At 37.6% G+C, this 26,795-nt stretch overlaps 1 pseudogene; it reads right to left on the reverse strand.

Annotated features, from left to right (window-relative positions):
• Window positions 1-24,477: 24,477 nt before the first annotated feature.
• On the reverse strand, window positions 24,478-25,255 carry LOC131413425 (small ribosomal subunit protein uS3-like; annotated as a pseudogene).
• Between the last annotated feature and the right edge of the window lie 1,540 nt (window positions 25,256-26,795).

Raw genomic sequence — 26,795 nt, forward strand, 5'->3', positions numbered from 1 at the left:
TAATTACAACGTTGAATCCTGCTTTCTCCTGTGGCATTATACCATAAATATTTTTTATGTAATGCATTGTCTTCATGAGGATCATGTTTAATGGTTGCAAAACATTCCACCTCATGAGGGTCCCATAAAGTATCTGTGGTTTTCTGCAAGATCCAGGGAATTACAGAACATTATTTCAGGGAATGTGAAACGTTATTCCACAGTCAAAGATAGCAAAGGCATTCGTTTGAATTTCAAGAAGTAAAAAGTAGCTCAATTATTTATTTAAAATATTTCTCCTTTAAAGCTGAGTAGCGAGAGAACCTTTGGATGCGTGTCAAGTGAGTGTGCACAGTGTGGAGATCATGAACCAGTCCCTCCCTTACCCTACTCAAGCCCAGAGGCGCCAATACCCAAGAAACCTATCTGACAGTTATAAATTGTCTTTATTCCCTATTGTATTATTCAGTCTACACTATAGTAATATTGTTATTAAAATATAATAAGTTAATGAGAAGCATTAAAATTATAATTCTGTACTGATACATACTACAACATAGGTGAAACTTGAAAATATGATATTAATGAAAGAGGTCAGGCACAAAAAGTCACATATTATATGATTCCATTTATATGAGATATCCAGAATAGGCAAATCCATAGAGACAGAAAGCAGATTTAGAGGTTACAAGGGGCTGGGAGAGGGGAGAATGGAGAGTGGCTGCTTCATGGTTATGGGGTTTCCTTTTGGGGCGATGAAAATGTTCTGGAACTAGATAATGGTGATGGCTGCACAACATAGTGAATGTACTAAGTGTCATTAGTGGTAAATTTATGTTATGTGTATTGTACCACAATCAAAAATTATAATTTTGAAATTTTTCCTTGAGATAGTCCCTAACAGATATGTTAAGTTGTATTTATTTTATAATTCTGATAACATGAATTCAAACATCACAACACGTCTGATACTTTAAAATCTTTTTTAAAAGTGGGGAGGAGCAATTCATTTACTGGAAATAATGATTATCCACACCCAAATTCCATTCCTGAATGGATTTGTAGAGAAGCGTTTGCAAATGAGAGTCTGAAATCTCTTTCATCTCTTCATTTGGAAACAAAATATAAAAATTGTAAAAATAAAACAGTTGATATTTTAAGTCAAAATGCAAAAATTCTAAACATTAGGCAATGAAAACAATTTTTGCCCATTTTAATGCCATAGCATATAGTTTCTTTCAATCTATATTAAATATAGATTTTGTCCCTAAACTAAATGCAATAAACAATCTCATTTAAAAATGTATATCACAAATTATGCTTTTTTATGTAATTATTTTAAAGTATGTGTCACATGTTAAAAGGGAGTTAAATTTTGTCTTAATAACATGGATATTAATGAAAGTTGTATTAAAATAATCTTTATCATACAATTGTAATATTATTTTGTTAAAAATAAAATGTTTTACAAAAAAATTTAAAAACATATCATGAACTAATATTTATAAATGCAATATTTTTAATATTTTTGAAGTGCTCAGAACAATGTCTAGCACATATTAAGCATTATATGTGTTTGTTAAATAAAAATAATGCAAAAATTACAAATTTATTTTAAAAAATACTATAAATCTTATGAGATTATATGTGAGTTGACAAAGGAGACTTGCATAGTAAAAAAAATCTATATCTGTATATACATATACAGGGACAGGCAGATTTATGTAATGATTCCCCCATAGTTGGCTACTTGGGTTACTGCCAATGTCTTGCTTTTATAAGGATTACTATGATGAACATTTTTCAAGCATAAATATAGTTCTGTAGTTTGTTATTCTCTTGCGGTATAGACACAGAATTAGGGTTATTGGTCCAAATGTTATGATGCCATGTACTACTTTTCATACACGTCATCATGGCTAATCTTATCTGTGGAGCACTTATATAATGTCCCAACTCATACAGCCTCTTTTGTCAACCTTATCTTTTATGATCTTCATAATAACTCTGTAGAGCAGGAGGTATTATCATTCCTATTTTCTAGATGAGTAATCTGAGACTTGAAGAGTTGAACCATTATGACCTGATATCTAGAAGGGCATATTGAGTTTCAACTGCAGGGGCACCAAGCAGGAAACATTGTCTTATGTGGTAAATTTTTTTCTCTTGGCTGAAGGGGCGGGGGGCAGTCAACTTACTGTTGTATCTACAAGGAAGATGGAGAGGGCTTATATCATGGCTTATCATATTACAACTGACAATCTTCCGGTTCAAGATGGGAAAAATGGAAAATGGGTTGGAGATGGGATCAAGTGTGATTGGTAGGGTTATGTGGTGCATTAATTTCCTAGGGCTGCTGCAGCAAATTATCACAAACTGGGTGGCTTAAAACAACAGAAATTTACTCTCCCACAGTTTTGGAGGCTAGAACTCTGAAATCAAGGTGTGGCAGGGCCATACTCCCTCTGAAGGCTCTAGCGGAAGAATCTTTCCTTGCCTCTTCTAGTTTCTGGTGGTTGCTGGCAATCTTTGGCATTCCTGGGTTTGTAGATACATCACTCTAATCTTTTCACATGGACTTCTCTGTGTGTTTGTGTCTTTGTATCCAAATTTCCCTCTTCTTTTTTTTTTTTTTGTGAGGAAGATCAGCCCTGAGCTAATATCCATGCCAATCCTCCTCTTTTTGCTGAGGAAGACTGGCGCTGGGCTAACATCTGTGCCCATCTTCCTCCACTTTATATGGGACGCCGCCACATCATGGTCTGACAAACAGTGCCTCGGTGCGCGGCCGGGATCTGAACCCAGGCTGCCAGCAGTAGAGCGCGCGTACTTAACTGCTACGCCTCGGGGCAGGCCCCTAAATTTCCGTCTTCTTATAAGGACACCAGTGATATTGGATTTAGGCCCCACCCTAATTCAGTATGGCCTTATCTTATCTTGACTACATCTGCAAAGACCTTATTTCCAAATAAAGTCATATTCACAGGTTTGGGTGAACATGAATTTTTGGGTCACACTATGCAACCCAGTACACTTGGGTAGGAGAAGGCTGATAGTTCTGCCCCTCACTGCTTTCCCACTTTAACCATGCAATGGTTAGCAGAGAGATCTGCCCCTAAACAGTGAGGGGAGACCCTTGCGCACAAGAGGCAAAGCAGCATCTTGGGAGGCTGCTGATACCCAGAAACAGAGAGCCTCCTACGCTTAGAAGGCCAGATACAGGCCCATCCCCATCTTCTTTCCCAACAGTTGCTGGAAGCAGGTTTCAATAAACAGCTCCCATAGTCAGGATAACAGAGAATCTCAAAGGAAAAGATGTACACAGAGCCAAGAATTACTAACATGTCATAAAACAGAAGCACAAAATGCAACACATGACTAACAACTAAGTTACAGTTAATAGAACTCATGGAAGTTGATTTTAAGGGAAATATAATTAAAATCTTCACAGGAATAAGAGCGATAACTGAATCTATGAGACAAAAAGGAAGTCATGAAAAAGAACCAAGTAGAGCTCCTGGAAAAGAAAAGTATACAGAAGAAGGGGAAATGGTAGAATGAATACAGCTGAAGAGCTATTCAGTGAGCTGGAAACAATAGCTGAGGGATTTTCCCAGAATGTAGTACAAGACGACAGAAAAAATATGAAAAAAATGTTTAGAAACATGGAAAACAGAAGCATAGGCTCCCAAACCTATTTACACATGTTCTAGAAGAAAATAAAAAACAGAAAAGATGAAAGGGAAAAAAATTCAAAATATAATAAAAGAAAAATTTCCAGAGTTGAATAAAGATACAAGTCTTCAGGCTGTAAACTGAGTAGGATGAATAAGAAACAACTACACCTAAAAAGAAGGAAAGAGAGAGAGCGACACAGAGACAGAGAGACAGAAAGAAAGAGAGAGAAAAGGAAGTAAGGAAGGAAGGAAGAAATGACTGCGCCTAGATACACAGAGTGAAATTTTAGAACAATAGAGATAAAGAGAATTTCTAAAAGCATCCAAAGATTTTTTAAAACACTTCTACAAAGATTGATATTAGAATTCTTAATGGAAACATGTTGGATACAAGAAGACAACAGAAATATATCTTCAACTTTCGAGAGAAAAATGGTTACAAATCTAGAATTCATAGAATTCATAGTATAACTCAGCTATTATTCAATTGTGAGTGCAAAACAAATACATTTACAGATATTTAAGGATTTAGAAAATTTACTATCCACAAAAAATTAATAGAGGATGTACTTACCTAGAAAATGAAAAAAGAAAAAAGTAATCCCAGAGAGATACGTTAAGTATCTTTCTTATTAAAGAAATCAGTGAAACTTATTGTAAAATCCATATAAATTAAGGTAACCTCTGGAAGAAATAGCAGATACAAATTCCAAATTTTAAGAAGGATAAAATAGGACAAAGAAAATTCAATCTTACAAAAGACAAAAGGAAACAACAAAAGTCCAGGATAAATAGAAAAAGCAAAAAAGGTGGGAGTTCAGATGTATCAATAACACATTGAATGGGATTGGGTTAAGTACATGGGTGAAAAGAAAATCTTATATTAGATTTTTAAAAATCTAGCTATCACAAGAGACACATAAAATAAAATCATCTATGAAGGTTGAAAATAAAGTGATGGAAAAAGACATTCAAAGAAAAAATGAATAAAAGGAAACTATATGTGATTATATTGAAAGTAAATAGAATTCAAGAAAGGCCTAGAAAATGGATCCACCCAGTAGTAGTGACACACCTGGTAGCTAAATAGTGGTCTGTAAACATCATTTCACACTAAAAGGAATCAGGGTTCACTTGAGAAAGGGCTGATTCCAGGGGTAGGAAAGGTACAAGATGAACCTGGAACAAGTTGTCAAATCAGAGGCAAGAAAGCAAGACCACAGAGAGTGTCAAAACCTCTTAGGAACCAGGTTGAAGAGGCTTCTATTGGCAAAAGATGCGACAATTTTGCATTAATAAAAATAATAACTGCACTGGATTGAAACACTTCAAATATATTAAGTTTATGAGTATGAGATAATTTTAAAAAATCCTTATTGGCCGCTTTCTACAAGAAACGGGGGACAGAAAAACACATTAAACACCACCATAGAGATCTAATCAGCAAGATCCAGACTAGGAAATTCTACAGAGCAAGTGATTCAGTTCCTTCAATAAATAAACTCCAAGAAAAAAAGAAATGTGTGTATGTGGGGGGGACCTATAGATTAAAAGAGACCTAAAAGACATATCATCCAAGTGCATGTTTGGGCTTTAACTGGAACTTGATACAAACAAATACACTGTTCAAATATTTACAAGACATGCAGGGAAATTTGAGTACTGACTGGATATTTAATGATATTACTGTGGTAATGTTTAAAAAAGAGTTCTTACATCTTAAAGATAGGTACGGAAATATTTATAGATGAAATATGATGTCAAGGATTTGCTTCAAAGTGATCATTGCTATGAGTTGATCATTTTTGGCTATGAGTTAGTAAATGAGGGTTGATAATATTATTTTCTGTGTTTTCATAAATTTTTTAAAAGTTAAGACAAAAGACACTAAGCCTAACAAATTTTATGGGTGAGTACTACTAAACTTTCCAAACAGAGGTAATTTCCGTTATATATATTATTCTAGTGTTGGAAAGGTATCCAACTTGTTTTGTAAGACCAATAAAGCACTGATGCCAAAGCCGAATGAGATCAACCTCACTTGGAACACAGATGCAAAAATCCTATTTAAATTTCAGCAAATCAACTACAATAGTATATCAAGGGAATATATCATGACAAAGGGAGGTTAATTACAGAAGTCCAAGAGTCTAATTTTAATTTAGGAAGTTTACATAATCACTCCACTTACAGATTAAAGTATCTGATTCTATCAATAAATGATGAAAGATAATTGATAAAATTTAACATCTATTAATGATTTTAAGAAAAACTCTAAGCAGCTAGCTACAGAAAGGAAATTTCTTATCTTAATAAAAGGAACTACCAAAAACTTTCAGCTATCATAATACTCAGAGGTGATTTTAGAGGTAATCCTATCCAATCAGGAATAAGATAAGGATGCTCGCTTTCATGCCACAATGCAACATTACACTGGGAGATCTAGCCAATGTAATAAAACAAGAATAATGAATAAGAAACCTATAAATGAGGATGTTTTCATCAACAAATAGCAGAAAATCTAATTTGAAATAGCTTATACAATAAATAAATTTTATTGTCTCACATAATAAGAAATCCTGAGGTAGGAAGTCTCCAGAGTTGGTTAATTCAGTGGCTTACTGACATCATTAAGAACGCAGGTCTTTTCTATTTTTAACTCTACCATACCCAGGAGGTCAGATTTGCAAGTCTGTCAAGCTTGCCCCTCTCCAGGCCACAAGATGGCTCCCATACTACTAAGCATCCTATGTAAACGCGTGATGAAAAGTGATGTTTATTCCTATTTGTCTCTTCAAGAGCGAGGAAATGTTTCTGGAAAGCACACGAGGATATTTCGTCACATCTCATTGGTCAGAACTAGGTCATATGCCCACCCCAGGTCTACAGAAGAGAGCTCCCAGTCTGCCCAGGATGGACATTTAGTGGGAGAAAGAAAGAACATCTTGGTGATTAGACTACCGAAATTTTGGTGTGCTTATTACCGCAATATAACCAAGCCTATCCTGACTCAATTAACAGAACTTACAGTTAATCAACATCTTTATCCTCCTCCTAAACAACAAATCCAGTCACTCCCTTTCCTACTGATATGCTACCACACTTCCTCCCCTCTTTAGTGATTCATTTTTATTAGTTTCTTTTGAATACTTGCAATATCTCTTTATGCGGATACAAGCAAATAATATATATTATTTTACCCTCTTTCTTGCATAAAAGGCAGAAAGTTATATATTACTATTCTGTACCTTCCTTTTTTTACTTAAAATAGATTCTGAAGATCTTTCCATATCAGTACATAAAAAGCTTCCTAATTTTTTTTACAGCTGTATTGTGTTCCATTGTGTGAATAGAGCATAGTTTATGTAACCAGTTCCTTGTTAATGGGCGCTTGGTTGTTTCTGATCTTTTTCTAGATAGCAGGTAATGATGCAGTGATGAATTACCCTATACATACATCATTTTGTCAGTGTGCAGGGGAACATATAAAATCTCCAGAAGTGGAAATGTCAGGTCAAAGGGTAAATGCATTGTAAATTTGGAAACTATTGCCAGTTGCCTTCTACTATAGTGTGTTTTTTTCACTCCCACTGGCAGTGTATGAGATTACCTGATTCCCCATAGCCTTGCTAACAGAAACCACTGTTCAACTTTTGGGTTTTTCCTAATTTAATAGTTATCTCAGTTTAGTTTCAATTTGCATTTTTCTTATTATGAGTTAAAGGAAGTTTACTTTCTTTTTGTATGCATAAGGGCCATTTGTGTATCTTTTTCTGTGAACTTCGTGGTCATGTACTTTGCTCAGTTTTTTTACAGGTATGGATCTTTATTGGGGTTTTTTGTGTTGATTTATTGTAATTCTTTATATATTTGGATAATTAGTGCTTTGTCTATGATGTAAGTTGCAAATATATTTTCCCAGTTTGTCATTTGTTTTTCAGCATTAATTATGGTATATTTTTCCATACAATTAAACATTTTTTTATATAGTCAAAATTACTAGTCTGTGTGTGTCTGTCTTCTGTATTTTGAGTCATTGTTAGCTCATAAAGAAATTCACACCCTTTCTTCGGTAGTTTTATAGTTTCATTTGTTAATATCAAGATTTTAAAGATATTTGCCTTTTTCCTGGTACATGATGAGAGGTATCAAATCAATTATTCTTTCCAGGTGGTTAGCCAGTTGTCTCAACAATGTTTATTTAAAATTCTTTCTTGCCACTCTGATTTGAGTTGCTACTTTTTCATTTACTAAATTTTTGGATTTCTTTGGTTCTATTTCTGTACTTTATATTCTCCTTTAGCCTGTCTAGTCAAGCACCATGATCATACTGTTTTAATTATTGCGACATTTTAGTATCTCTTGGGAATAGTTCTACCACATTGTTCTTCATTTTCAGCGTATTTCTGGTTACTCTTGTTTAATTATTTTTTTGAATGAATTTAGAAACAACTTATCTATTTCCTGGAAAAAATCTATTGGTAATTTTATTAAGATCAGGTTAAATTTATAAATTGACACAGAGAGAACACACTTTTTGTCATGTTGAATTTTTCTACCAAAAAACATGGTATATATTTTCGTTGCTCAGTTCTTCTTTTGTATCTCACAGTAGTGTTTTGAAATTTTCCTCATAAAGATGTATATTTCCTGTTTATTCTTAAGCAATTTATCTATTTGTTGTTGTTTTTGGTATTGCAGATGTGGTCTTCTTTTCCATCATATTTTTTAACTGGCATTTTTTTTTTGTATAAGAAAGTTATTCATTGCTGTATATTAATTTTATACCCTGCAATTTACTGGATTTTCTTAGTATTAGTAGTAATTTTTCAGTTAATTATCGTAATATAAAACCATATCATTTAAAAATAGTGACAGTTTTACCATCTCTTTTACAATTCTTATACTTGTCTAATTGCATTTGTTAATATCTTCAGGACAATATTAAATAGCAGTGGTGAGAGTGTCCTGTTTTTTACTTTAACATGTGTTCTTTCAGTGTTCTCCATTGAGTTTGATTCTAGTTTCTGGACTAATAAATCATGTTAGGGAAGTAATCATCTATTTATATTTTGTGGTGTGTTTTTAAAATCAAGAATGGGGTTTTACTTTTTTCCAAATCCTTATTAGCGTCAGTTGAGATGATTATATAATTTCCTCAGACATATTAATAGAGATAGATTCCTAATATTGAATCGTCTTTTCACTCATGGAATAAATGTCACTTGATTATTATTTTAAATGTACTGCTTGATTCTGCCTGTTAATATTTTATTTGATGTTTTTACTTTGATACTTACAAGTGAGATTGGTCTGCAGTTTTCTTTCTTTGTGCAATCTTTGTCAGGTTTTGATATCAATGTTATATTTGCTCTGGAACCCTTTAAAAATAAATGATCTGAAATTGAGGTTTCTCAGAAAACATGGGCCACGTAAATTTAGGCCACACACCAGTGTGAAGGATAGCTTGTGGTTCTGTATTTTCAGAGGATATTTTTATTCCCCTCCTGCCCACCACTGAGATTGAAGCAGACAAGTTTTCTTGCTGTGCTTTTCTAGTGGGCTGAAATTTTCTAACTTGTCTTTTGGTATTTTAGCTTTGTGCATGAGTCTTCTATCCATCTCACCCACTTTGGAAGGACTTCCATGCTCTAGACCTTGTGAAGGTATCAAAATGCAAACTTAAGATCATAAAAAATGACTATAAGGCACCTGGCATTCTGCTTGGATTTCTCCTTTCACTCATTTGGCCCATGTAACTTTTTATAACTTCTTTGCTAGCTTATTTTTTAAAATTGAAAACAAATCTATTTTGTCCAGCATTTTTACTTGTCTTGCAGCAAGAAGTTGTTCAGAGTGTCTGGTCTACTATGCTGCCAGAAGCAGATATTAGGACTTGCCGTAGCAAATATCAAAATATTTTATAATACTACAGCAATTTAAATTGTGTGGTTTTGCATAGAAATAGATAAATATATTAACGGGGCAGAATGGAGACTATAGAAATAAATCTGTCTATATATGAAAACTTAGTATGTAATATTAGTGTCATTTCAAATTCAATAGTGTTGGGATAATTGGGGAGAAAAACAAAGCTGCACCCCTACCATATACCATTCTCAAAATTAAATTCCAGATAGATTAAAGGGCTAAACTTAAAAAAAGAACCCAAAGCTATGAATATATTAGATGAAAATACAGACAAATACATATAACCACTGAGAAGGAAAGATCCTCTAAGTCAAACACACATACACACAAGCACGCACACACACATACACATAATCATGCAGGAAAATATAGGCAAATACTTATAACCCATGGGGTTTGGAAAATTCTCTAAGGCAAGACACACTCATATCCAAACACACAAAAAGCTTTACAGGTAAGATTGATAAATTTGATTACCTCAAAACAAAGACTTTATTCTTATAAAAGACACCAAAACCAAAGTGAAAGAAAAAGCAAGAGGCCAGAAGAAAAGATTTGCATTATATACATAGTAATAAAAACTTAATATCACAAATATGTTAGACAGTCAATAAGAAAAAAAAGTAATTCAATAGAAAAATTGTCAAAGGCTATCAAGAGGCAAAACAAAGGTCCAATAAAGATATTAAAAGATATCTATCTCTTAGGATTAATCAGGGACATGCAAATCTTAACAACAATGAAATACTATTTCTTAACTGTGATATAAACTAGAATTTTATATTGATTATGTCAAGTTCAGGCAAATATGGAAAATTGATATCCTATATTCAGTTCTTGGGAATTTATATTGATATAATATTTTTGGAAGATAATCTAGTGATACCAAAATTCTAAAAATCCAAAACTGAATTACCTTTTATGTAAGATGCTACTTATACAGCATACACTAGAAGAACATATGCACATATGATAAAGAGATCTATAATAATCAAAATTTAAAAACTGTTCATCAATGGTGAAGTAGTTAAATAATATATGGATTATACATGTACACAAGGAGACATGTACAATAATGTTTATTGCATCACTGTTTGTAATAGCAAATAGCCAAAACAACCTAAATGACAAGCCTAAGAGAATGGATAGATAAAGTGTGGTCTAGTCATATGATAGATTACTATACAGCAGTTAAAAGAAATACACAAACATATGTATCAGTGTGGATGAATCGCAAACATAATTTATGTAAGTTGTAGAGACATACAGCATGATATCATTTTTGTAAAAATTTTTAAGCTCACAAAATAATGAAGTATGTTATGTGAGAAAAATATGGCAGGTGAATTGGAAAGATACACATTAACTACATAGGAGTAGATGCCTATGTTGAAGGAGGAAGAGTGGATATAAAGGAATAAAACCCCAAATTGGCTATAACTGAGGAGTATGAATAATCAAATTATGTCAATCCATTTGTACAACTGAGGTCTAGCACAATTTGAAAAACAAAAAATAAACAAAACTGTGATGCTACCATACCAGTACTTAGGTGAAGTTAAAATAAAATAATTAACTTGATCTATATTTTTTTGACATGGAAAGATCTCCAAGATATATTGTTAAATGAGAAAAAGCAATCAAAGAGCTATATGTACAATGTTATGTTATTAATATAAAATCAAACCGCAAAATAAGACTCTTTTTACACACACACGTACACAAATGGGCAGAGAAAGTTTTGGAAAAGATAACCATGAAAAAATACAGTGATGTGAGAAAATTTCCTGCATTATTTATAAAAATTTATAAATAGTACAGAATAAAAATAAATGAATATAGAAACTCCAGGAAAAACAAAGAACAGTAAGAAAGGAAATGTAACTCTAATGATCATAGCTTCTGCAGTGAACAATATTTTCACAGTCACAATAATGTAAAGAGTTTTAATTGATTTTTAGTTGTTCATAGCCAACCTATAGATAAAGCTTACAAGACAGTCATAATGTAAATGTTATCAATCTTGATAATGCAAAAGTCAAGTACGGATGACAGAAGGTGCAAAGTGAGGTATAAAATTGCTGAGTAGACTGGTTGGGGAGCTAATATCTTAATTTTATAAAAAGCATTAACAGATAGTTGACAAAATAAAAAATAGAGGTGTTAGGACGTTATTTATTTTTATAAAGGTAACCAGTAGAAGAACTAAAAGAGAAGGTACAGGAGGTGTTGAAAAATGAGCTGATTTTTTCATCTATCATATGACAGATTAATTAGATAATGTTTAATATTGATAAACCAAGAAATGGCATTAGAAGCATATTTTGGAATACGGAAGTAGATCAGTTAGGATGTCTTTTTTCCAATAACAGAAATAACTTTAATTCCATTTGGCTTGGATTATAAGGAAATGTATTGGCTCTCATCACTAAACTTGCAGAGGTAGGGCAAGTTTAAGATTGATCCAATCCAGTATCTCCAGCTGTTTCCCTGTACTTCTCTTGGCCCTGAACTTATTATGGGTTGGCTTTATTCTCAGGTTGGTATCAAGATGGTTGGCATTCTAGATATTTCCCCGTTTCCAAGTCGTGGAAAAACTGATCTCCAGTCCCCAGAAGGAAAATAAAATTTTCCCTTTCCCTTTCTCATCTAAGGGTCTTCTTACATTTTTATATTCTGACTGAAAATGAACCTATTTTCAGGATGATTGATGGTGGGAACGTCCATTCTTCATAGTAAGAAAAGATTTAGACCACTTCCATGGTAGAAAGTGAGCTGCCTGGAGGGAGGCCAGGAGAACTGCCAGGGACTTTACCTGGGCTTAGGAAGTAGTTGAAAGTTGTTCTTGAGTGGTACACCCTGGCTATTACTCCCAACCTCCAGTAGGTGTTATTAAAGTTGCATCTCAGTCTCAATGCTGCTGGGGGAAATTAGGAAAGAGTTGGCACACAGGCATGGGGCAAAGAGTTAGAAGGAGCAGTGAAACCCCTAATCCTTGGGCGGAGATGGTTAGAAGTATCAGTTAGCAGAAGAGAATTGTGTCCAGGAGAATGGTGAACGATAAGGTGTGGACAGAAAAGGAGCTTCTCAAACACATTGGGGGGATGTATGTGGTAATTTACAGCAAGTAGTCTGCCAGGAGATTGAGTCATAAAGGATGAATGACATGGTTTTCTATATGGGTTTCAAATACATTGGATTGAGATCCAATTTCTCATCAACTCTTCTCTCTTTTGAGGAATATTTTCCCAGGAAAAATGTTCCCTTATTCTACAAAAAAGTCACTTCCCTCTATAAATGAGTTTCCAGGACAGAATCCATGACCTGGCCAGTGGAGGGAAGGCTCCCTATTTAAGATATGAATATGTCCTTGTACACTTAGCTATTGAGTTTTTTAAAAACTCTACCATTTGTGTGTCCTGTGTGTGGGTGTGCCTGTTTATATTCAATCAAAAATGATAGCAAGTCAGAGACTGGACCTGTGGAATTTTCCTTCCACAATGCCTGCCATTTCATCACATGTAATTAGGCTTCTAAGACACGATTCCAGGTATTGGCGATGTTCTTCTAGGAGAACTATCTTTCTAGGGCAGTTGTGGGGCTTAAGATGTGGTCATTCTGGTCAAATATGAAAGAGAATTTTAAAATGTACAAGACTATCTGGGAAAGCAATGGACTTCCTGATTCCTAGTGACCTATATGAGTGGAATGGACTAAAACTTGTCCTTAATAGTTTAGCTGTTCTTCTACCTGAGAGAAGAGTGCAGAATCAGATACCCTTTCAAGATCCTTTTCTAGTTCTGAGTTTTTACATATTTAAAATTTAGGAGCACAAATAAATTTTAAGCTTCCCATTTCATTTTGCCCCCAAAGTACATAAGTTTGACATAGAGCATAGAATTAGTCAATGGAAAGAAAAAAATATAAACTTGAATTTAAATTTATTTTTCCTTAAAATGACAAAGCTTATGATTTGCCACATATTCTACACAACTTTGGAACAGAATTCTTTCTCCATTTATTCCTAAGAATTATTATATTTAGGAGAAAGGCATAGGGAAGAATGTTTCTTTCTAAATAAGATTTTATTCAAGGTTGGCAGCCATTGATGTTCTAGGAAATAACGATGGGGCAATAATCATTTGTTCTGCCTGCAAAGTGCTTTTCCATGGGAGGACCTTGAAGAATCTTTAGAAATGGTGACCTCAACAATCCAAGCCACATTTGTGTGGGAGAACTGGCACATATGTGTGACAATGTTATAGACAACCAAAGGGCTGCAAAGGGAAGTTAGATGCTTTGCCAAAGGTCAACTTACAGATCCCTAGGAACAGTTTGATGATCATTTTCTTATATGTTAATCACTGACAGTGGATTGATATGTTGCTCTTCCAAGAGTATCGGAACAATGTCTTAAGACTTTGGAACAAACACTTTCTTTAAAAGATAATTTATTTTACCTTCTCAGATTATGAAAGTAGTACATGATCATTGTGGAAAATTTGGAAAATATAAGATAATAGGAAGACGGAAAAAAGTCACCATAACCCCACACTCTGAAAACAATACCCTTTCTTTCTTGAAATATGTGAATGACTTCTGATTTCTTGACTAAACTCTCACTGATATGTTGGATCATGTGGTTCAAAATCTACTGTACACTCCTTCCTGCTAGATGAATGGGGTCCATATCATAGGATACAGATGCTAATCCAGGGAGATCAGTATTAGAAGGTCAATAAATGAAAGAAGATGCTGCTACAGAGAATTGTACAGGTATACAAATGCCTGGTTTCTCCTTTGCCTGAAATGGAGCAAAATTAAACCCACCCAAGACACCTTGCATACGGGTGCCTCTGGGTCATAGAGTAAACTTTCCTCATTCAACCTGTGACCTAATAATGGCCTTCTCCTTTTTTTCCCTGCTATCTCTTCCATTTCTTAAATAATGACTTCTAAATAATAAACTAAATAATGTAAGGATAAAAACTTTAAGTAGTGGAAACAATATCAACTTTTGAAATTGGAGCATAAGATTAATGGGCATGATTTTAAAGAGAGCAATTCTATTATTAATGAAGATGTGAACTGTTATGGGTCAGAAGGAAAATATTTTCAAGCTTTAACAAATAGCTGTTTAGAATTTATCATGTACTGAGTCAGGCACTGCTGGCAATACAATGATTAAAAAATTGATCTGCACTTAAGAAGCTGGACTAGAGATGAAGTGGATTTGACTGTGTGGAACAACCATGGCTTAAACATGAAAGGGTTTATTCTTTTCCAAAAAAGAAGTCTAGGGGAGATAATCCAGGGATGGAATAGTGGTTCCACAAAGTCATTGGACACTGGGCTCCTTCTATCTTTCTACTCCATTATCCTTGGCTGGTGGCTTCCATCCTGAAGGTCACCTGAGATGGCTTTCTTAGCTCTAGCTCTTCCCTCTTCACCTCAAGCCTAGGAAGGTGGAAGGAGGAAAGGACAAAAAGTCCAGCCTTCCACCTGAATCTATTCTCCTTAAGCAGTCTTCCTGTAGGTTCCAGAAAACATCTCTCCTTATATCTCACTGATCAGAATTTAGTCACATGACCATACTTGGTGAAGGAGGCTGGAGAGGGTAATTTTTATGTGGGTTTATTGCCACCCTGAATAACTGGGCCTCTGTTACTAAAAAGCAGGGGAGAATGGATGTTGGGTGGCAACTTCCAATTTCAGCCTTAGGAAATTAAAATCTACCTGGGGAAATAAGAACCTGTAGACTTGAAAAGACAATTATGGTATATTGTGAGGGCCAAGCAATGGGTTGTTGATATATGGAGGAGGAAGAGAAGGTGTCAAGGCAGTCTAGGAAAGCTTCTTGGAAGAACTAGGATTTGAACTCCCCTTTCAGGATGAGAAGGATTCAATAGGCACAAAAGACTGGGGAGGGCATCCCAGCAGGAGGCACTGAGCTGAGCAGAAGCCTAGAAGCTGGACAATGCAGTTCAGCCTTGGGCAGGAGCAACAGTGACCAGATGTTAAGCTGGGAGGTAATGGAGTTTTTGGCTGCAAGGGAAGGAATACCGACTGATTTTTAAAAATTACCCAAGGCTAAAGTTACAAGATCACTTGGCCAGGATAAAATGTGAATACTGAATTTGTTTCCCTATTAATGGAACTGACACTCCTATATTCTATACACGATTCACACCAGCAGAAATGATCGCATTACTTACTCCAATGAGTTCTCCTAATTTTGGATTGTCCAAAATAGCAAAAGGAGTGTAACCAGTGAATATATGACAACAGTAATCAAAAATAAATACATAGGACGCCTAAGGCCACAGTCCAAGGCTATTATTCATTAAATGGGGGCGGGGGGGAGCCTACAAATTGAAGGTTCTGGGCCCCTTTCCTAAATATTAATTGTTTATTTCACAATTCTTTTGCTTTTTAAACAGATCTTAAACTGCCCCTTCTTAATATGCTCCCAGAAAGGATTATAAACTAGAGAGGAGGCTGGTTTAAACAAAGTAATCAGAAAGTAAGCAATCTTCTCTTTCTCTCTGGCTGGAAGCTTGTTTTGTCTGTTAAGGAACTTTTCTCTTCAGCGCACAGACCTCAAGGTCAAACAGAGGTCACTCTTCTGCTTTTTGAGGTATGGGTGCCTTCACGTTATTTGCTCGTTTTTATTGCTGAGAAAAACCATCCATTTGCCCACATAACCGGGGCCTCCCCAACACAAAGACTTGAGCATGGGCACTGATGGGGGGTTAATCCCATTCAATACAAAGCATACAAGTTCAAATCTCATTAAATGTTGGACTTCGCAGCAAGAACACAAACATTTCCAATTTAGAAAAGGAAGATAGAAATGTGACAAACAAGCATGCTAATCATTTAGTAGAATAAATAGTACCAACGTGATACTAAAACTGTCAGCTTGGTGGAAAAAAGGATAAGACTCCATTAATAATACAACAGCAATGCTTACTTTTTCACATGAGGAAAATTCCATTACAACAAATAGCCTGGGACTTTCAAATTGCTTTTGTTCTAGATCAGTGGAATATTGTTATAAAGAATATATTGCTAGCAATGATAGTTTGGATCTGAAGATGAAACCTGGCCGATTTTTTAGACAGAAGCAGCAGAGATGGCAGTGGTTGCACGCGGGGCCATGTGTGAATAACTTCCTATGGTGCACATTTTATTTTATTATTTATTTATTTATTTATTTTAATACTAAGTATTTTATTATTTTCTTTTATTTTTTTGAGGAATATTGGCCCTGAGCTAACATCTGTTGCCAATCTTCCTCTTTTTGCTTGAGGAAGATTGTCGCTGAACTAACATCTGTGCCAATCTTCCTCTATTTTGTATGTGGGACACTGCCACAGCATGGCTTGATGAGCTGTGTGTAGGTCTGTGCACAAGATCCAAACCTGTGAACCCTGGGCCACCGAAGTGGAACATGCAAACTTAACCACTATACCACCAGGCTGGCTTAAAAGGTACTTACTTAAAAGGTAGACCCTTCACACGGGCACACAGCTCAGTGAGCAGAATGCAGGCAGGAATTCAAATCCACTTGCCCCCTCAGCCAGGGCACAACTGTGCAACCTTTTGCAGAGGTCCTGGTGGCACAAGATTGTTCTTTTAAGGCCTACTTATAAGTTGACTCTGAAATGTTTTTCCTTAAGTCTACCCCGGGAAAGGCCTCACTATATGCAGCCTTTTCTTTCTTTCTTTCTTTCTTTTTTGTGAGGACGATTGGCCCTGAGCTAACATCTATGCCAGTCTTCCTCTGTTTTGCGTGTGGGTCACTGCCACAGCATGGCTTGATGAGCGGTGTAGGTCCGCGATGGGGATCCGAACCCGTGTGCCCTAGGTGGCCGAAGCGGAGCATGTGAGCTTAACCACTATGCCACCGGGCCGGCCCTGTGTGCAGTCTTTTTAGTTATAAGGCCTCCTAGGATAGATTTTCCCATTTAAGGATTTGGCTGGATGCTTTTCTCCCCCTGGTTTTGGATGCCCTTTCGATTCATCCTACAAGCTCTTGTGAGCCCTGCCTCCGCAACAGTGCCACGCTCATGGTGCACCTGGCAAGGTGTGGGCCAACGTCTGCAGGGCCTTGCCTGTATATCCAGAGTTCTCAACTGACACGTGATCTCCAGGAGACTGTCTTAGCTTGGGTTCCCTTAAAAGCAGACCTTAAGACAAGGATTTGGATATAAATAGTTTATTTCAGAGGTGGGTTGGGGAATTGAGACAAGGTAAGGGGAAATCTCATCAATGAAGTGCACATCAATGAGTAGCCTACTGCTGTGGGCAGCTGGGGCCCAACCCCACCGGGGACCCTCTGTAAAACTGTGAAACACACCTCAGAATTTTCCCATTGAGCGTGAGGAAGCTGAGGTTTTTATTCACTAACTCTAGCCCTCGTTGATTGAGGATTGTTCCTGGGTGTGTGGACAGATGTGGTCCTGGGGCCAGGAAGGCTCAGAGGCAGTATAAGCAATGTTTTAGGATATGAAGCAGTTGATGTGCACAGGAACTTCCACCAAAGCTGAAGGTGGTCTGCTGGGTGGGCTGAGGGGTTGTGGATGGGACATCGACAACGTCTCCCTCAGAAGCCGTTATTCGCACATCAGATCCCGATACGGTCCCAGTGGTTTGTACCCTCTCTACCTCCCTAGACGTGCTGGGGCAGAGACAGCTTGAGAGCCATTTGTGCACTGCACTGAGTGGCCCTTAGACCCCACTCGTGCTCTTAGAAGGTGGTTCTTTCTCCCCCTTTACTCTCTAAATCAGTGCCTTCTGAGTTTTTGCACGTAATTGAACACACAGAAAGGATCTTCTTTGTACAGCATGTTGATTTTCTCAAGGTTTGCTTTTGGGGGAACAGAAATTAAGAGGCTGCTCCTAGGTGGAGATGCCAGTAAGAGTAAAGAGGTTTCAGCAACCTTGAGGGCAAAGGGAGTGTCTATCCCAGCACTCAGCCTGTGCCTGCAACCAGTGTTGGGTTGGAAAGTTCTGTGCCTACATCCTCCAGGACTTGCTCACCAAGTCCTGCTGATATTCCTTTACACAGGGGTTCTAACTTTTCTGTGGTCAGGGACCTTTTTGAGAATCAAATGAGAGCCATGGACTTGCTCCCTAGAATAATGTGCAAACACACACACATAGATACATAATTTGTCTGTGGTTTCAGGGGATCCACGTAACCCCTGAAGCTCATCTGGGGACATTCTAATACTTGAGCAATGGTGCTGATTGAGTGTGTTCATTTCCCTCCGTTTCTACAGCCCAAATGCCTCAATTGGGTTTGCCCAGCTTTCTGACCTGGTCTTTGACATAATACAGTGAAATGACGAAGAGCCACATAGCCAGGGATCATCCTAGCTGTGCTACACGTTGGCTGTGTGCCTTTAGGCAGATCTCTTAACCCTTCTGTGCATGGGTTTCCTCATCTGTACAATGAGGATCACAGTAGTACCTACCTTAGAGGGTTATTGTGGGTCAGAGAGTTAGTAATGTTAAAGTTTCTGTTAGTAAATGTAAAACACTTAGGAACCATGTCTGACACAAGCAAATGCCATGTGAGTGTAAGCTGTTGTTATTGTTGTTGTTATTTGGATGGAAGCCATTGCTTTGGAAGGTAGAGTGACTTGATGGAAAGAGTCTAGAGCTGATGTCAGTCAGCAATGGGTGGAAACCTTTCCACTCTCAATTACCAACTGTGTCATCTTGGAGTAAGTGAGGTTTTTTTCACTCTCTTAGCCTAAATTCCCTTATCAAGGAATTATTAGTTCACTGGTTCTCAATAAACATTCTGTAATGTTCTTTTTCTAAACCAAAAATGAAATCCATTGGTAATATGATCATTCTACACACAAAATTAAAGAATAATTATAATGCCCAAATATAATGGAGAAATAAAAGAAGAGCAGTTTGTCATAAAACTATATAAAATGCATAGGCCTAACTATAATAGAAAATACAATGAAGTTGTCAGATGCTCGCACCTATGTGTAGAATCACAGTAAAGGTGACAACTTCAACTGCAGACTGATACCATTGTGTGGCTTACATTGGTGACCTAAGTACCATGATCAGTATTGTCAAGTGACAGATTTTTTTTTTTGAAATCTGGCAAAGGGTGACTCACCCTTGGTAAAGTTTTGAACAAAACGAAGTTAGAATCTTCTCTCAGTTTACATAGTAGTTTACATTCTTGGAAAAATCAGTGTAAACCCATGACAAAACACTTTGTGATTATATAGAAAACAGAGTTGGAGGCCAGGCTAGATCATTATGAACAGGCTTTTCACCCATATAAATGTCCAGCAGGACTTTTGAAAGTTGTGTGGAGCGGTCATGGAAATTCTTTGTTGAGTAAGACTGGCCCATACATTGAAGGAAGTATAGCACCCCTGATCCCAGCCCACTAATGCCAGTAATGCTAATACCCTAATCATTGTGATACTAAAAAATCCCCCCAAATTTCCAAAACACACCCTGGGAGGGATGTACATCTCTCATTGACAATCACTGAGTTAACTAGTCTTTAATCAAAAAGGCCTGAAAATCTCATGACCGGAAAAGATCACTGCAACCTCCACTGTACTTCAACCTCTCCCAGGGCTTAGGACTCCAGCTCCGGGGGAAGGGAACAGAGCTGATGTGACAATAGTCCAGGGCCAGCCCTGGAAAGGACCTTGAGGAAGGCAAATGATGTCTCTACCTTCTCCTCATCCCACCTCCTCCCGTGTCTGCAGGGCTTTTTCCACTTTCTCCTCCCTCTCAGGCCTTCTCCCTATCAAAACTCTCTTTCAGAAGTGGAGATGATGCCAGGGATTTATATCTTGTGAATATGTGTTAACTTTATATCACTCAAATCCAACGGCCTATTAGCATATAAAAAGATGCTCCAGCTCGCTAGAAATTAAGGTAGTGAAAAATTTATAACAATGATGAGATACTATTTCACACTCATCAAATAGACAAAAATCTGAAAGTCCAACAATATTTCATATTGGAAAAAAAGGTGGAGAAATTGGTACTACCACTCTGGGGAGCAATTTGATTTCATCTATTAAGATCGGAAATGCTCCCATTCCTACATCCTAGGACATCTACTGTTAGGTCTTTACCTTAGAGAGACACTATTTTGTTGCACCAGAAGATATGTGCATTTGTGGCAGCATTACTTTTAATAGTGAAAAACTAAATCAACTGGAAACATTTAAATGTCGTTAATAGAAGATCAGATTCATATATCACTGTATATTCCTATTCCTGCAAGGGAATATTATACAGCAATTACAGTGATGAATCGCAGCTTTGTGTCCGACAATGATAAATCTTAAAAACAACACAGAAAAGCTAATTGCAGGATACGTAGAGTGTGACACCATTTAAATAGTTCAAAACCCTGCAAAACGGTGCCATATATTGTTTATAGATACATGAATATGTAGTAAAAGCATAAAACACGTACAAGAATGATTAATGCCAGCTTCACGATCTTGGTTATTTCTGGAGAAGGAGAAAGAAGATGAGCTTGGGAAGAGGATACACAGAAAGTTCTCAGTTGTATCTGCAATGTTTTTGTTCTCTAAAAATATATCTGAAGGAAATGCGGCCAACTAAGATTTAATTGGTTATAGAGAGTGCTGGATATACTAGGTGTTCATTATATCTTTTACATATTTCTATGAGCAATATACCATAGTAAAAATAATTTAAAAAATTAATGCATCTCTAAGGAGTGTTTGTATTCTTTCTTTTTGTGTGAGAAGATTCACCCTGAGCTAACATCTGTGCCAATCTTCCTCTTTTTGCTTGAGGGGGATTTGCGCTGAGCTAACATCTGTGCCAATCTTCCTCTATTTTTTGTATGTGGGTCGCCACCACAGCATGGCTGACCAGTGGTGTAGGTCCATGCCCATGATCTGAACATGTGAACCTGGGTCACTGAAGCGGAGCGCACCAAACTCAACCACTAGGCATTGGGGCTAGCCCTGGTATTTGTATTCTTGATTTAACAAATTCTTTTTGACTTTCTGGGCACCAGGTGCTGAGACAGAGAACTCAACAATGAACCAGACACAATCCCAGTCTTTAGACAGCGGTTCTCAAACTTTATTGTGCATCAGAATCGCTTGGAGGGCTTGTTAAAACACAGCCTGCTGAGCCCACCCCCAAAGTTTCTGATTCAGTGGGTCTAGGATGGGGCCTGAGAATTTGCATTTCTAACAAGTTCCCAGGTGATGCTGATGTTGCTGGTTCGAGGACCACACTTCTCCTTAAGTCGTTTAACACTATTGTGGAAGGACAGTCTTTGTTCCTGCTGCAAGGATTCCAAGAACCGATGGGAGAACTATTTTCTGGATGGCCTGCTTGGCCAAGTCTCTAAAAGCACACTTGTGCTGCCCGCCCGGGGCCACAAAACACACCTCATTTCCTGGCTTCTCAAGAATGTAACTCCATCCTCTTACCCCGTCTTATTTGTGGCTGTGTATATTTCAATTCATCCTGTTAAAATATTAGCTTCTGTGGGGCAAATATATATCCTGTTTGGTGTATAGTCCATGCACAATGTTAACAGTGGTTATTCTTGGATGATAGAATTTTGGGCAATTTAAAAACCTTCTTTTTGCTTGTCTGTATTATCTAACACTTACATAATGAACATTTTCATTATGAACAAGTGGTAATTATATAATAAGGACAAATTATACTTTAAAGTAAAATCAATGTGTATCAAATTGTGTTAGGCCCTGTGATGGGGATGGAGACACTAAGAAGTAAGATGCTAAGAAGTGGGAGATGCTAAGAAGTAATACAAATATGTACTCGCCTGTAAGGGGTTTATGATTTCATTTATAAGAGAGAATATACACTGGAAAAATGTTTAGTAATAAGACAAGGTTTTCAGGAAACAGTATTCATTGAGAATTAAATGTGAAGTTGGCAAGTAATTTGGAAGGAAAAAATGACTGGGCTGAGTGGCCTTAGGAGGGGCACATGGGCCCAGCCTTGGATGACAAACTGGCTTGGCATCTGCCAGAGCCTAGGCAGAAGACAAGGGAGGATGCAAGGGTCTCTGCAAACCCCCCGGGTGCCTCTGTTACAGAGCACAGCAGGTGTTAGTGAACATTGTTGATGAAGTGAAGTGCAGAACTGAAGAATCATTGAATTCATATAGAAACTTCACTTGGGCACAAGTAGACACTCAGCACAACGGTGGCTCATACCGTCTCAGGCTGCAGCCACGAGGCACATAAATAGAAACCAAAATTAATTTCATTGTGGGTTTACAACAAGTCAAGTATGGGAGAAAAGTCTGTCAGTTTTTTCTTTTACATGATTTCTGCAATGCTGACCACATCCCAAAAGTGCATCTATGAGTTTGCAAAGAAAGGCTCCTCCGGACTGGATATACCTCTATGTGTGTTCTCCATTTTTGTCCTTAACATCGGGGAGTTCTCTGTGGATTATCAGTCTTCTAGTTTCTCTGTTCAAAACTATACTTGCCCTGAAGGAGCATCTCTTCACTTCATATTTGATTGTTAATATTTTTCTCTGTGTAAAAAATCTTGGGGGCGGCTACTTCTGGACAAGATAAAACAGCAGGGACCAAATTTATCCTTCTGCCTTGAATGACAAAAAAAGCAGATTAAAATATATGAAAAAATGGGGGGAGAGGCTGGGGGGAGTAAAGGGAGGGGCTGGATGGAGGAATTACAACGGGGCATGTGGAAACTGTTGAGGGTGACGGATATATTCATTATCTTGATTGTGGTGATGCTTTCATAGATGTATACAGATTTCAAAACTTATCAGATTGTATGCTTCAAATATGAGCAGTTTATTGTATGTCAATGATATCTCAATAAAACTGTTCTAAAAGTACTGGGGAGAAAAAAACAGCCTGGAAGCACAGGAACCATTTTAAAAAATAGTCTGATGCTGTTAATTGAATAATTTCCCTTTCTTTTAGCAGATTTTAAAAATTACTGTTAAAGAGAGGTGAATATACAGTGAAAAATACTTTTATGTTATTTAATTGAATAATTTCCCCTCATTTTATCAGATTTGTTATTACTGTTAAGCACAGGTAGAAATACTGTAAAGCTAATGAAGTTAAAGCTTCTGGACCCTTACTTTAACAGAGTTCTTTTCTAAGTCCTGTACCTAATTTTTTATTTGTAATTGTGTTTTCCTTTTTTTTTTTAGTTGTTAATTGATGTTTTATATATTTAGTGAACTGTACAAAAGGCAACTTCTGTTCAGTGAAGCAACCTTAATTTTAATCTTTTTTTATTGATGTCAATAGTTTATAACGTGTAATTTTAGTTGTACATTATTGCTGGTCAGTCACCATATAAATGCCTCCCTTCACCCCTTGTCACCCCCAATCCCCCTTGTCCCTGGTAACCACCAAACAGTTCTCTCTGTCCGCGTGTTAGTTTACATTCCACATATGAGTGAAATCATGTGGTTGTGTTTTCTTTTTTTAAAAGAGGCCCCAAATTATATAAAATTCAGTGTCCATGAAATCTGAATACAACTCTACTTTTATTTTTCTTTTTAAAGATTTTATTAAAAGTCTTTATAGGGGGCCGGCCTGGTGGCGCAAGCGGTTAAGTGTGCACACTCCGCTACGGCGGGCGGCCTGGGGTTTGGCGGGTGGCCTGGGGTTCAGCGGCGGGCATGCACCGACGCACCGTTTGTCAAGCCGTGCTGTGGCGGCATCCCACATAAAGTAGAGGAAGATGGGCACGGATGTTAGTTCAGGGCCAATCTTCCCCAGCAAAAAAAGAAAAAAAAAAGAAAAGAGGAGGATTGGCATTGGATGTTAGCTCAGGGCTGATCTTCCTCACACACATACAAAAAAGTCTTTATAGAGTAACATCCAGGCTCCATATCCAGCTGCCAAGGAGACCCTGTTATGTTGTGGGTTCTGGCTGGGGCATGGCAGGCAGCTCTGGCTTCCCACCCCTCTGTTCCAAGATGGGGAGGGTGGGCAGTATCTTATCTTTGGGTCCACAATGCTCACACGGTCAGGCAGGGGCTTCTTAGGGCAAGTCCTACCACTTGGATCCCAGGGCAGCATGACCTTCACTTTGATGCCCAGCACGCCCTGTCTGAGCTGCATATGGCACATGGTGGTGTCAATGTAGTGGTCAACAGGGTCCCCACTGTGGATCATCAGGCCATCCACAAACTTCTTGGATTTAGCCCTCTGTCCTCAGAGTTTCCCAGACACACCTGGCAGCCTTTGGCCCCATTCTCCATGATGAACCACAGCGCACCATAGTAGGCCCTCGGCACAGCAAGCCCTCCTGGGAGTTTGTAACACAGAGACTCTGCCTGGGCAATGGCACACAGGGCTCTTGTGGCCACCTGTTCGGCATAAAGCTCTACACTGCTCTCAGAGAAGCCAAACCTCTTCTGAACCACAGCAGTCAATTCACAGACTCATGGCCCTTCTCACCAAGAACTTTCTGTGTGCTGGTGGCCAAGATAATGATTTCTGTCCTGGTTGGTGTCAGTTGGACCTCAACTCCAGAGTAGCCATCTTTGGCCAGCTCCTGAGTGAGAAACTCATTCAGTTTAGCTTTGAAAATGCCATCAGCGACAAACTTCCCCTTCTTGGGAATTTGCACCGCCATCTTGCTGCCTCGCACCTCCTAAGGGAAAGGCACACGCTACTGTTAAACAAGGTAAAAGAATGTTATGTGAGCAAATGGTTCCCATGGCTATTGCAGACAGGACACAGACACCCAAAGAAATTTAGGACTTTGGTTGCCTTGCTTAGACTTAGAGCATCATTCTCTCCTTGGATAAGCCTTTGTGGTCTTGGTAAAGCAGCCGGGAAGCTATGAATAATATTTAAGACTGCCTCACTTTCTTTCTCATCAACTGCTCTACCTGGAGGGACCGAAGTGTGAGAGAGAAAAATGGTCCAATAAGTACAATTCATCTTTAGCAGCTCTGAAGGTTCGTTTCCTGCTTCTTTCAACAGCAATCCAGAATTGAGTAAGCAATGTAGGAGAGCAGAGCTTTGCCTCAGGTGCTCTCTGTGACTAAACGTTGGGGAATCTCAGTTCCAACACCTCCAGAGACGGCGTCTTGAAATGATCATGGAAATAAGATATTTTACTACATTTGGGCCACATTTCACACTGTTCCTGAGTAAAATATTGTTGTTCTTCCTCTCTGCCTACCAGATCCTACCAGTCCTTCAGTACAAGCTCAGTAACTTCCTCTTGCAATTGCCTTCCCAGATTGATCCAGTCCAGAGTGAAATCTTCCTCCCCAAAACCCAGCACTTAAGATATGTACCATTCTTGAAGCTATTAGGAATTTAGACGCCAACTCCTATAACCACGTGATCTTGGGTAAATGACAACCTTTCTGAGCCTAGAGTTCCCCAATAATAGTTCATTCTCCACACTAATATGTGTTAATTTTTCTTTTTCTGTTTTTTTTTTTTCGTGAGGAAGATTGGCCCTGAGCTAATATCCGTTCCCCATCTTCCTCTTTTTGCTTGAGGAAGATTGTCCCTGAGCTAACATCTGTACCAATTTTCCTCTACTTCATATGTGGCTCTAGTGGAAAGAAACTCAGGGGGCTAGGGCCACAGCTATCAAAAATATTTTAATATTTTACCAAGTATTTTAACCGGCATATCAGTACAATATATTATTGCTTAAAAAAGAGCAATACTCTTATTCATTTGCCAAAAAGCAATAGAGTTCAATGTGAACCTTTACGTACATATGCAGTTTTTTTCAGAAAGTATGCCCAATCCTCTTTTATATTCCACTGGTTTGTAATGATATTACAAAACTCAGTTAAACCTGAAAAGCCTACTAACAAATCCTGAATTTTGAGGCTTCCTGTTTTTACTCTTAGAAATGTCCAGGATACAATCCAAAATTAATCAGCATACAAAGAACCAGGAAAATCTTAACTAATAAGAGAAAAGACAATCAAGAGACACCAACCCTGAGAAGACGCAAATGTTGTAATTATGTGACAAAGACTTTTATTTTTTTAATTTATTTATTTTACTTTTTTTGTGAGGAAGATCAGCCCTGAGCTAACATCCATGCCAATCCTCCTCTTTTTGCTGAGGAAGACTGGCCCTGGGCTAACATCCATGCCGATCTTCCTCCACTTTATGTGGGACACTGCCACAGCATGGCCTGACAA

Source organism: Diceros bicornis, chromosome 14, assembly GCF_020826845.1.
Source record: "Diceros bicornis minor isolate mBicDic1 chromosome 14, mDicBic1.mat.cur, whole genome shotgun sequence".
NCBI lineage: Eukaryota > Metazoa > Chordata > Mammalia > Perissodactyla > Rhinocerotidae > Diceros > Diceros bicornis.